The sequence below is a fragment of the Corvus kubaryi genome, unplaced genomic scaffold, assembly GCF_017639235.1.
Source record: "Corvus kubaryi isolate FWS band 111438036 unplaced genomic scaffold, C.kubaryi_AGA036_p1.0 76, whole genome shotgun sequence".
NCBI classification, from domain to species: domain Eukaryota; kingdom Metazoa; phylum Chordata; class Aves; order Passeriformes; family Corvidae; genus Corvus; species Corvus kubaryi.
Window position 1 is genome coordinate 932,263 of NW_024582063.1, and position 13,284 is coordinate 945,546.

At 45.3% G+C, this 13,284-nt stretch overlaps 1 long non-coding RNA gene across 1 annotated transcript; it reads left to right on the top strand.

Moving 5' to 3' along the window:
• Positions 1-26: 26 nt before the first annotated feature.
• LOC121675787 lies at positions 27-10,013 on the top strand. Its single transcript, XR_006020220.1, has 4 exons — positions 27-347; positions 1,158-1,263; positions 5,825-6,009; positions 6,615-10,013. It is a non-coding gene; the product is annotated as an uncharacterized LOC121675787 (long non-coding RNA).
• Positions 10,014-13,284: the final 3,271 nt, after the last annotated feature.

Sequence of the window (13,284 nt, forward strand, 5' to 3'; positions counted from 1 at the left end):
GGCAGAGCCGCGGGTCAGCCCCGGCACCGCCCGCGCGGGGGGACATCCCCCGCCTCGCCTCCGCATCCCGGCCTCCCAGCGCTGCTGGCCGCTCTGTTCCTTCCCGGGCACAGCGGTCAAGGCACAGGGTGGTGCCGGCAGCGCCAGGAACGCGGAGCTAAAGGCCACCCACCTCCCCAGGCACCCGGCTCGAAGGCACCGACTAACCCAGCCATTTCCCCCGGCATCCCCCTTCCCCAGGCACCACGGCTCAGTCCTGCTGCTTCTCAGCATGTTGGTCATTCACAGAAGCCCAAGGCTGGCGCCAAGCCCTCCCTGTCACGTTTCGTGAGCACATCCCAAGGGAGGTAAGATGACCCCCACACCTCTCTGTGGAGAGGGTTGTTGGCACATTGACTTGCTGTGGTGTTGCCCCAGGTTTAGGCAGGGCTGCGGCTAACTCCTTCAGGATACTGTCCATCCTTTTTGATTCATGGAGGGACACAGCACTTCCTCAGCTCCTGCAGCCCCCAGGCTTGGGTCCTGCTTGGCAGGAGAAGCAGGCTCTTGGCTGTGATACAGCCTGAGTTCTGTATCAAGATAACTCATTGGAAATAGTTGTCTGTACGTCAGCACTTTAGGAGAGCAGGCTCTCCGATGCACTCTCAAAGCAGTAGTCAAGGTCAAACCCAGATGGCAGTTTTGGGGTTGGTTTGGACTGGCCAAAGGAAAAAAAAAAAGAAAAAGTAAAAAGAACAACAATTTGCCTCTGCTAGGATTTCACAGCTAGGAATTTCCCCTAAAGAGGGAAATTGATGTCACAGCAGATCAGATTTTCTGTAATTAAGACATAACCTCTAGAGCATAAACGGGGGCAGAGAGGTCTCCGAATTGGCAGAAGGTGTGGACTGCCAGTCCCACAGGCAGGCAGACAGAGACACCCAAAATGAGCTTATATTTGTTTTTCCAGTAAGAGAAAAGCTATTTTGAATTCAGTGCAGGAAAAGAAATTTATAGACTCTTTCCACTCCAATTCGTTTCCTCACAGTCTGCGCTTAGTTGGGAACTAGTCTTTGTGAAATAAAGAATGAGATCAATCTCTCTGAGAAAAGTGACCCTGATGAGTATAATGGTACTATTCATGGCATAAGCTTACCCTCGTGTGCAAATACCTGCAGATTCTGGTCATCCATTGCTCGCATTCCCTCGTGTCTGCATACACACGTCGAAAAGTAGGAACATTTGAAAGAAAGAATAAATCCAGGAACACAGGCAGATAAACAGGTATGTTCTTTTTTTAAACAGCTGCACTATGCTATGCTGGTAGCATCTGCAAATTCTTGGAAGCATTACTGCACATCTGTGTGTGGATGTTTTGAACATTCTTTGGGGTTATTGAAGAATATTTACACCACTGTAACCACAATGTGTACCTGAAGTCCCACCCTTTCTAAAAGTCCCACAAATTCAAGCACCATCAAAAATTCATTCTATCAGACCAGGACAAAGGCGTGGCAAATTTGTTGTGGCACATTTACAGATACAAAACTCCCTAAGGGAGACCTGGCCTTAAAACGTGGCAGCAATTTTGTCAAGGAACATTGCTAAAACTGCTTTTTGGGCATTACATACAATGATAATCTTTTCTTTATAAAGGAAGCAGCGAATAAAAGTGCATAGAGGAAAAGAAAGTGTAGGGATAAGTCTTTGACTGTTCAGAACCAGTAGGTACATGAGGGAAATAATTGTTTCCAGACCGGAGCCAGGCAGCAGTCCACATTGTGTAGTGAAGAAAGAGCAGACAGCTTTCAGCACACTTGTTTCCAATCAAGTGGAAACCAAGTGTTTGAGGTTAGCCTAAATGGAAAACACAAATGATACAGGTTGCTAGTCCAATTCAGGGACAAGGATGGAAGCAAGAAAAGAGAAAAGTTGCTTTCACAGACACAGACTCTGGGCACTAGCACTGCTGTAGTTAGTTGTTGTTGCTGCAGAGCCTTCTCTGTGGCTTTGGCAATGTTGCCTTAGGTGCTGGACAAAGAGAACAAAAAGATCATTCCACTCTGACTCTCTTGCAATCTCAGTGTATATTCTTCAAGTAAAACTCCAGTGTTGGGTGTTAAAAGATCTTGCTTCTCCTTAAGCTGTGTTCTTCATTTGAATTTATACTTCCTGCTTCCAAAGAAAATCATTACAGTGCTTGAGGATACTGAAACAGGCTGGGTTAGGGCAAACAGTTGATCCAGGCAACTTTTGTCTTGTCCTTATTCAGGGGAGTGGAGCCATTAAAATGAACAGGATCTTCCACTTAGGAAGGGCATATACCCACTGCAGAATGTATTTAGTCTGAAATAAAGTGAGGACAGACACTTAGAGAAGGGCATGGAGCTGTCATAACTGTGTAACATCTTCCACTGACACACTGGCTAGAGGCGTCTAGGGAAAGAAATACCACAGCTGTCAAAGTCAGCGGCCTCCCAGCACCTCTGTGATACGTTAATTATCATATTTCATGTAAAAATAGTTGTCGCGAATGTGCTCGCTGTGCCCCATGAGCAGCATGGGTGGCTCAGCTGGGCTACAGCTGCTGTGCCCTCGGGCCCGGGGCTGCTGATCACCGCGGGGAGGTGGCTTTTTGTAGGAGCAATGGGACAGCCCTGCCGTGTGGGATCCAGTGGGAGGAACCGGACGTTTGGCTACCAGTGGGAGCAGGAGCCCCTATGCCCAGTGGAGCCAGATGAGAGGGGTGTTTGGGCAGGAGCGGAGATCAGCTGCACAGGAAGCACTTGCTGGACGGCAAAAGCGAACAATACAGCCAAGGCTGTTTTACTTCTCTCAGCCTTTAGCTAACATTTTGCTTTGAGTGTTGTCCAAGCCTGCTCCCACACACAGCTCTCCAAGGCCCAGGGAACCCTGGCAGACCAGTACAGTGCTGGTGACCCTCTCAAGCACAAGTAGAACAGTCCTTTGCTATTTTATACACCCTCTTCCTGTGGAGTTGAGGTCCTGGTCCACATGTACTGAATTGAAGAAGAACCTCTTCCCCAATCCAAATCACAGTAACAGGCAAAAAAACCCCAAATTCAAAACACCTACTGAAACAAGATCCTGTACTGCAGAAATACCTCCTTCTGTGGAGAGGGGAGAACACTTGCATGGTAGATACTGGTCGTTGTAATCACTTGAATCCTTGAAGACCCATAATTAATATGGTGTAGGCTGCATTATAAAGCTAGAACAGGACAGAACGGACCAAAATCTACTTAACGTCAATCCATTTTTGTTTTGTAAAAACAAAACAAAAATCGCAACAATTTAATCAAAAAGCAACTACAATCCTCAAGTACCCTCCTCCATCCATTCTTCCTTTATTATAAGATTCATTTTTAAAATTATTACTCCCTGTCAAGTTTTGGACTGGTTGCGCAAGACAGCCTTCCCTGTGTTTCAAAGATGAGTTGTCTAAACTGTCACTGTTCATCCCATCCAGCATCAGAAGGACCGTCAGCATCCTTGCAGTGGAAGTCAGTATCTGACAGCATTTCCTCACCAGTGGGTTGAATCTTAGACTTATGTAAAATACAGAAATAAATGGATAAATACAGCGTAATTCTACAGTCAACATATTGATTTTGTGTCCATGCCAGCATGACAGAAAATAAATCTGGCTAATATTTTACAAGAAAAAGAGCCACAGAAGACACAAGTGAAAATACAACACTGAATTATGTGCTGAGAATTGTCTCTGTTTTCAGGCAGGTGGCTGTCACAGGCACGGCACACATCTGCCCTGTCTGGGCTGGCAGGAGAAACAGAGGCCTGAGAAAAGGCCTCTGGATGCTTATCTTGCATCAGCCTTTTTGCCTTTCTTCCGTGGTAAAACAGGTCAGAAAGAAGCTGGTTTTCCCAGCTCTCAGTGACCTCGGAGCTGGGTTACCCAGTCATTTGCTAGTTTCCCACTATCCCACAGGAACATATATAAGGGCAGAATTAAGCAGTGACTGGTTAATATTCTCTGTGCCAGCTCCTGTTCAGGCAACAAGAACACAGGGCTCTGCAAAGGCACCTGTAGCAAGTCACTGTGATTTAGGGCAGCCTGTGTACTGCACCTACATCTGCCTGAGCTTGTACAGCCACCCAGAGCACAAAGGAACCAGTTTTGTTCCCTGGGAGCCTCCTCCACGCATTCCTGGCTGCACCTCGCCCTGTGCTGCACCGAGACCTACAGCTTGGCACAGCCAGGAAAGGCAGCCAAAGATCTCTGTGATCCGTTCCGGGCTCTGCCCCTCCTGCGCTGTGGGGCCTGAGCAATGAGGCGATTGCCCACCTGCAGAACAGGCAGGATGGATTGAGACATCCTGTGTCTCCTGGGGACTTTGTGTCTGACCTGCCTGAAGGTCACACACCTGGGAGCCTTGAAGGAAGGGATACATACATCCCATGCATCCATGCCCAGCACACATATGCAGAGCTTTAGCACTGAACTAAGGACGTCAGTTTGCCTCACAGGCTTCAGGATTTGCAGAAGGACTTTGGAGAACTGTTACAGAGCTCAAGAGGCTAAGATGTATATATGGAAAATATTATGCATAGTGCATTACTCTAACAAGGAGTTATATACACACACTACAGGCAAGAATGTTTAGGAACTCTTGAACAAGCACAGGATATGACATTTCCTCTTGTTGCAATGCATATATGGCTGTGGTACCTTTCCCTCAGCTAGTAAACTCTCCAGGGTGAAGATGTGAAGGTCTGATGTGAAAGCCTGGTTTTATGTCTGGGTATAGCCAGCTGTTTCAATGCCACCCTTCCTGTTTTTTCTGGATGCCAGGGAAGAGCCCTGCTTTGCAGGTGGTGTGTGTCACAGCTGTGGTCCTCTGTGCTGCAGCAGGGCTTTACATGGGCACTTTGGCTCACAGCTGCTATTTGCAGATAATAGGAGTATAAACATATGTGCATGTTTGGGGACTAACCCATGATTCAGCATAAATGTTTCCTTTTTTTTGCACAGACCAAACTACAGGCAGTAGGAGCACATCAAGTAAGTATTGTCGAGTTTTACTGAGGTTCAGTAAAACTAAAACCATAAAGGGGAATCCTTCCCCACTGGGGCTTGAGGCCACTGAAAGTTGTACCCAGGACTGTGGCTGAGTAGATAAAACAATTAGAACTCCAGTACTGCTTCGTTATCTGAAGAAGTTTTTCCTATTCATGGGCCACAGTTACTCCGCTAGACTGTGAACACACAGCCAGAATTGAGCAGCTTTTCATTTATTTGAGATAGCTATGATCACAGCAGGAAAAAGAAGCTGTTTTCCAAGTAAGCAGTGTGTGTCACATAGACTTTTTTGGAATCAGTAGTACATGAAGGGGCTGTGAGATTCTACTGCACCTTTTAGGGATGAGATGAGCATGGAATCACAAGAAATGCTGTCCAAGTTTCCACTCTGCAATGAGTGATATCTGTGTTTTGAAAAACTGGGAGAGAGAGGGCACTGAAGAAGACATGATTAATAATTTTAAAGCTCATACTGAGCTGTAGCCATTTAATTTAAAATAAAGCATTTTGGTTTTCTCTAGGAATCTAGTTTTGCTCGTGGTATAATAATATAGTTTAAGGATTTACCATAATACTGCTATAATGGACAGATGTTTATCTTTGTTCCTATGCCTGTGAAAGGAAAAAAAGCTGAACTTTGAATGAGTGCAGCACAGTTAAATAAACCAGCAGGTCTAGGTCGAGTCTTCATAATTTTAAATATCTAAAGCAATAGTTATGAAAATATTCCTAAATGATGTTGCCAGACAGCAGAGTATTATCTGTGCTGTTTTCTGTATGCAGCACTGTTCATTGCTATGCAACAAATCGCAAAGGTCAGCAGACCCTGACCCTGAAAAGCAGCTGTGTTATAGCAGTTACTGGAAAACACCAGTCCTTGCACATAAAATTGCTTCAAGCAAGAACATCTTTCCCAGAAAGACTGAGATCTGCATGCTGGATCACGCTTGTCCTCTGAACAGCTAGAGGTAAGTAAAGCCCTTACAGAAAAACAGCACACATGTCCACCTAGGATATTTTCCGAAGTGTCACAAGTTTCTATACATACATCCAGGCACACAAATATGCCCAGGCATAATGAGGGGGCACTTTAATAGCACCAAGAGCAGCTTCTCCAGCTCCAACTAACACTAGTCAGAGCCTTATCTCCCTGCAGCCCCTTGCCCCAGCTCTGGAGATAACCACTCTTGGAGCACTCTGGAGACATCCCCTCCTGGAGCTGTGAACTGCTCTCTGAGCTGCCTCCCCAGCTCTGGATTTAAGCAGCAAATTGAGCAATGCAACGCAGTTTCCCTTGCTGGGCTTCTACCTCCTCTGGCTGGTATGCCCAGGACAAGCCTCCCTTTTGTGCTGCCCTTCTTCCTCCCTCAGGTATTTCCAGGTTGCTCCTGGATCAGCAGAGTTATTTCTCTCTGAGAGGGCACTTGCCTAAGATTTCTAAGTCACCACTGCAGAGTTTCAGGTCACTGGCATTTCCCACTCCACTGCCGTGAGCTCTCTAATACCAGGCAACACTAGAACTGGAGTTTTCACTTCTGTGTAACTAAACTGAGAAATTTAAACCCATGTTTAGGTGCCTGAGTAAGAAGACAGATGTTGAGAGCTGGGATGGTCCCTCTCACTGCCATGAAGTTTGCCACTATTCACGACTCTCTGTGCTCCAAGGGAGCGGTTCCCCATCCTTCTTTTCCTTTGCAAAAGGTGAAAGATAGTTCATGGTCTGGCTGCTTGAAATTAGGACACTAAAAACACACTACAGCTGGGGAAGATGAAGAACTGGCCCAGAGGAGAGGTATTAACCATGCATTTCCTATCTTGCTGAATGGGGGCTGATGAGCTAAACTGCAGCATTAATGATTCCTAAATGTTATGTATTTTCTCCCCACTTCCTGCTGGATGGGGACTGACACCACAGAGTTCCAGCTGGCTGGTCTTTTCTTCCCAGGAGAATTCACCTCTTTGCCTAAGTAACTGAATGAGATGCAAAAGCAAGTACAGACGAGGAGAGATGTGGGGCCTGCATGTCCTCAGCAGAAATGCTGTGTTCACTTCCCACTTGTTCTTCGCTGCTTTTCCATTCTTTGCTCTCCTCCTTTCTGGGCACAGCTATAGGGCCTGTAGCCCTTGATGTCTGAACCAGATTCTCCCACAATCCTTGACAGCAGCATTCCAGACTGGATTAAGTAGGACTTCAGGCTGGCCTGAGCCATGCAGAGCTGGCAGAAGATGGAGCTGCAGAGGGGCACAACAAAGAGGCTCAGCTGCTCCCTGGTGGGGATCTCCCATGGCTCCCTCCAGCCGGGCCTGCACCCACACTCCAGCCACTCTGCCCACGGGCTTCTGCTGTTTGAGAAGAGCAGGACTTGTCTGGCAAGTGGGACAGAGAGACACCTGCCTGGACAGAAAGAGCATGGAAATGGGAGGACCAGGAGAGCTGGTGAGGCTCTGCTGGTTCCAGTGCCAGGTGGGAAGCTTTGCCCTCAGAGATGGTGGCTTCTTTGATGTCTCTTCACCCTTTGTGGACACAGCCTGCACCCCCAGCTGGAGGCACTGGAAAAGCTGGCAGCTGTCGTGATCTTCTCTCCGCTGGGAACAGACTGAAACTGTTTTTCTTCAGGACTGTTTTATGAGGAGCGGGAAGAGAGCACCCGGACAGAGCACTAAGGATTAACTTTAAAAATGTGTCTCCCTTTGACAAAATGTTTGAGCTTTGCCAGTTCCTTTACGTTCTCTCTCACTGGCTGAGGACAGCCTTGTCCTGAATAGGAAAACGGGAACAGTGCAAGAGCACAGATGTCTGACATCTTCCTGTCTTCTGGCTCAGAGAGACGGAGATTAATAAAAGCTGCCAGAGAAATGCCTTGGAATAACCCTTTCTGGTAGGAGACACAGTATCCTGGAAACACCCATCACTTGGCAGAGACACTAATTTCATTCCTTAGCTACACAAGCAAATTTCTTTAAGTCTTCTCAAGATCATTTTTTTAGACTGGATTGCAAATGTTTTATGTTAAAACAAAAACAAACAAACAAAACACAACAAAAAAAACCCAACCACTTTGTTTCCTTCTGTTTTACATATGTGGCATTTCCTAAAAGGAACAAATTGTTGAAACAATGAAATATTTTCCTTTTTTACAGCCCTATCTTTCATTAAGAGACAGTTTGCCTAACATCTCTTCTTCCCTGTTAAGATGATGGATGGGGCTGAACAAGACTTACTGGATCCAGTGAGGTGCCATTTGCGTCACCAGCCACAGTGGTCATTGGGGAATGATCTGCCATTTCAATTGTTTCAAAGAGAGATGAAGAGGAAAATGGAGCAGGCTGAGATTTATTACAGTGGATGGAACAGACTTTGAAGTTAGACAAGTGGAAATTTGGATTATTTGCAGGAACAGATCCTATGTGAGGCTGTTGAGTTAGGCAGGGCCCTGGTTTTGGAGGAAACATCACGAGTGTGCTCAGACATGAAACCTCCAAGAAAGACAGTTGGAGGCTGCCTTAGCAATCTAGAAAGTGGGGCATCAGTGATGAACCAGAGAATGGAGTTCATCCTCACTGCACTGCTCAATAAGCTGGGCCCAGCTCTCCCTTGGATGTCATTCCATTATAGTTGCTGGAGGGACACTGGAAGGGACTTCAGAATAACAGGTGAAACTTTGGTCTTCTACAAGTCAGCTTCCATTTTGCTGCAGAAGGCTTTCCTTTGCACTCTTGAGACCACCAGAGTGGAGGAGATGAACTCTAACAACTAAGAAAAGGCCAGCCATCAGATTTACTGCCTAAACAGTGATCTCACCTGCAGAGATTTTTACATGGCCTCTAACACTTCCCAACTCCTAACTTGAAAGCCCTGAACTACCTGCACTGTCACATTCCCATCCTCTCCCAGGGAAATCAACTGGATGGAAAGTGACAAGTATACACAAGTCCTGTGAACTCTTAGGAACACTTCTGAAAGCTGAGCTAAGGAGAATGAGAGACAAAATGCCCATGTTACTGGAAGTGGTAAGTGCCCTAGAAAGCCTTCCCAAAATTCTTGAGACACACACCAGTGACTCTTTCACTGCTCGGCCTCACTGAAACTGCGAATTTGTCAGTGGTTTAATGTTCCCTCCATGCCTTTTTCTCACCTCCAGTCCATCAAGCTGATGGACAGTTCTGCTCATGGAGAAACCTGTAATAATTCCATGGAAGTGAAAAGACTGAATCTTAGAGGAGTGAAATCAGACCATGAGGATTTAGTAGCAAATTTTACAGGGACAGAGAGAATCGGGGTTGGGGCTGTTCTAAAAGAAACCGTTTGACCAAACACTTGCTAAGTTCTTTCCTCCTCCTTCCTTTCTGAACACAGTTATTTGTCCCAGTAGTTAGATTCACACTCTTTCATGTCCAAACTAATTTCTTTCACGTGATTAATCAGCAGCTGGAGGCAGGTGATGTCATGGACTTTGACATTAGATTGTCATCAAATATTACATTTCTCTCTTTTTTAACTAAACAGCTGCAGTGATGGCTTTGCTGGCTGGTGGCCAGCTGAGTCTCTCCACAGAAATGTAACACTCCTTGCCTCTGTTTTCCCATATTCCCAACTTGTTTGCTCTGTGATGGAAAACTTTACTTCCTTGGCGAGACACTTAGTAGCACCTACAGTTGCAATGCATCCAAGAAAAATATACTGCAAGGACCAGGGGAGTCCTTACAGGCCTGACAAAAGAGGGATTCATCCCTTTTCCTTTAGAGGGAAAGTAGTGCTGGGGCAGCTTCCATGTCCTAAGGTAATTGAACAAATAGATTTTCATTTTAGATGGAAGATGGATGGAAGGAGTTTGGAGTCCCTCAGATGCAGGCTGTCAATATGAACACACATTTCAATTGCATTTACATGAAAACAAAATGTGTCTCAGCTTCCGGACATCCAGAAAAAGGATGATGATCCTTGCAGGAAGAGTGCAGGACAATTTTCTGTTGATGAAATTTGCTTGGCAGTTGTTAAGAGATGTCATCTACCAGGTTTACCAGAGATAGATAATGCCTGAAGTCAGCACTGCACTTCATTTTCTGTTAAAAACCTGATTAATGACATTCATCTTTTTCCCTCAAAATTATGCTCTCCCACTCCTAATGCTTAAATGATTCTCAGAGGGTTTTTTTTTTCCTTGGGGTGAATATTACCATTTGCCTGGTACAGTAAGTTGTAAAAAGGGAAGTTGGGCCTTGAATTATCTAAAAACTTCAGGGGGTTTGTCAAGTTCTGTCTCAAACAAAGTACTGGTTTAAAAAGCCCACATGTGGTCTAACCTGCTCTCAATGATAAATGCTGTCTTTAGAAGGGTAGTCCCGATGGGTTGGTTTTGGAATAATTTTCATTTTCATTTTCAAACATTTCAAAGTGTGCATAACACACTCGTGAGCATAAATGTTGATGAGTTTTGGTTGATTTGGTTTAATTGAGACATTAGCTGTATTGCTGGCAAATGAATCTGGAATAGCTAACAGCACTCAGTTTTCCAAATCATTACAGAAGGATGAGCTTACAGTCAAATATTTTATGTTGATATGCTTAAGCATTTAAAATTATGGAAGCTTTTCATCAATAAGTGCAAAATTATTGCAGCAATTCTGAGTACCAGCAGGATTTGAAAGCCTCTAATTAATTTTGCTTACATTTGAAATAAGCAGAATAATAAACCAGATCAATCCCTGGGAAGACTCACATAAAGTTGATTATATCCCACCTGAAATAAGTCTTGGCTCTTTCTCTGTCACTTAGATAATCCGTGAAAAACCCCCAAAAGGCTAACAACTGTAGCTAGAAACACAAATTATAGTCTGCATATGTTAGCCTGTTATGTCCAAAGAAAAATACCTACTGATTTGAATAGGCTACAGATCAGGTCTTACACTGTACACCCAAATTAGAAATTCATCTGTCTCTGGGACAGAAACTTATCAAGTTCTCTCTTCCAGAATTCAGTTCAAAATCCCTTCTGCTTCTGAGGAAGTACTTTTTTCCACATTTCCTATTTTCACTTGTACTATTCAGAGATCGAAAGCAAGGATTTACATACAAGGTGCTAAATAATATGCTGAATTCAAATCAGTTTCCACTGGGCAGATATCATTTTTTCCATCCACATTTAAGGTAAGCATACTGGACCAGCCTTTCTTTTAACAAGCTGATGCAATGTAAACAGGATGAATGAATAGGTAACTCTCTGCAGATGGAAGAGCTCCGAGCATTGGGCAGTGGGGAGGCCAGTCCTGCCCATGGCACAAATCAGAAAATGGAGAGCAATGGAGAGAGAACTGATGCCCAACACAGTGCAGGGAAGCAGCAGCAGAGAAAGCAATAAGGGTTTTCTTGTCCACAAGCCCAAGCCAGGACCACCCTGGGGTCTCAGGACTGCATTGATGGCCTTGGCTCTTGTATTTACAGAGAAGGACTGACAAAAATAGCTAAAGCCTTTTTCCTCATTCCTGTTTTCTCATGGTTACATTTGCATGATGAAGTTCAGTGAAGCCAAGACACTGGGTATGTTACTTGTACTTGTCCTGTGACTGGCTGTTCTTTTACTGTCCGAGCTCTTGTTGTAGTAATTTATCTGCAGCTGCCTCAGCTCAGCTTGGCCCTGCCACATGGGCAGCCTTTGTTTTCCATCTCCCTGCAGGTGAACAGCAAAGTCCAGACAATTTGCTCTGTGTGGCTATCTGAGCCAGGCCTTCCATGGGTTTCAGGCAGCTCAAGGAAACCCTTCTTGCTCTGCCCAAACTCCCAGCTTTTATTAGCTCTGCCCATACTATTCCAGTACTTCTTGGGCTCACATCTCTTGTCCTCACGCTGCTGTTAGTGTTTCATAAAACTCATGGAGTCAGACCCAAATGCTGAAGGGAAGAGAAGCACTGACTCCTGCAGGCATTGAATCAAATTTTTCCTTTACTGAAAGACATGCAGTCTTGCAGAGAGGGTTGAATCTAAAAGCACAGTGGAGCATCATTGGTTTTGCTGTTTGGGTTCCTGAAGGATAAATATCAAATAAAGGCACATGAAACCCACCCAAGAAAGGGCTGGCATGAGTAGCTCCTGTTTATTTAAATTTGAAAATGTACTCAGGTAACCTTTTATTCACAGTTAATCTTATGGAGCAGCCACTGAGACACTGCTGGAAGTTGAGAGCATCACCTCAGTACCTGAAGCAGTGCTAATGAAGCCACAGAGCTGGGTTATTCTACAGAGAAATGGAGAGACACAGAAAACAGATTTCTGTTTTCTTTTAACATCACGTCTTTTAGCTGGAGAACCCGTAGGTACGTAAAGGAGGCCAGGAGGTGCCAGTCAGGGAGCCACATGGAGAAGGGGAAGCCATGCCTCGAGGAGAAGCAGCCCCACAAGCACAGCAGTCAGGCAGTAGCTGCAGCCCCAGCCCTGCTGCTCAAAGCTCTTTGCCCAGGCAGTGAAGCAGGAGCTTCGCCTCAAGAACAAAACGTGTACAAACATTTCTGCATGGGTGAAAGGTGCCCAGCTGAAAAAGTTCAAGTTTGGGGCACTGCTACTCCTAACACTTTTCCTCATCCTCCTGTGGGACCAGCTCCCAGAGACAACTGGATGCAGCAGCGACCTTTCAGGACTTATGAAATGCAAACACAGCTTTATTTGCTTCCTGACCCTTGGCTCAAAACATCTGCAGCTTTATAAATGAAAAACAACCACTGTGATTTAGCAACTTCTTCTGCCTCTGCTTCGTTTTTGCCAAAAGACAGAGGCCACGCTGTGATGTGATCATGGGTGTTGTGGTGACATTTGAGAACTATCAGTTGGGCTCCCCTGGCAGCTGGCACCACTGCTTCTCATGTTGCATCTTGTCTAGCAGGACAAGGCCTGGCTGGTCAGGTAAAGGGCCACAGCTGGAGATTTTAGTCAAACTGAGAAAATAGATTGAAAATGGAGCCTTCCTCCTCAGAAACATTTTGAGTTTCTGTTCCAGACAACAGTTGACTTGGCAGTCTCAACTTCTCTTGTCCCTTCAGTATGTGATAGAAAAGCTGCTGCTGCTGCCACTCCTTTTGTGCCTCTACTAGAAGAAAAAGCTGATCAAGTTTTGCCAGATCAACCCTGGGCCATGGGCATAGGTGCTAATTTTTTTGAGGAGAGCTCTGGCAAAGTTTTTCATCCCTCTTCTTCCTGAAGAAACTTTGGAAATTTGTTGGAAGCAATTGGTTCCAGTCAATTTGTTAGGGTG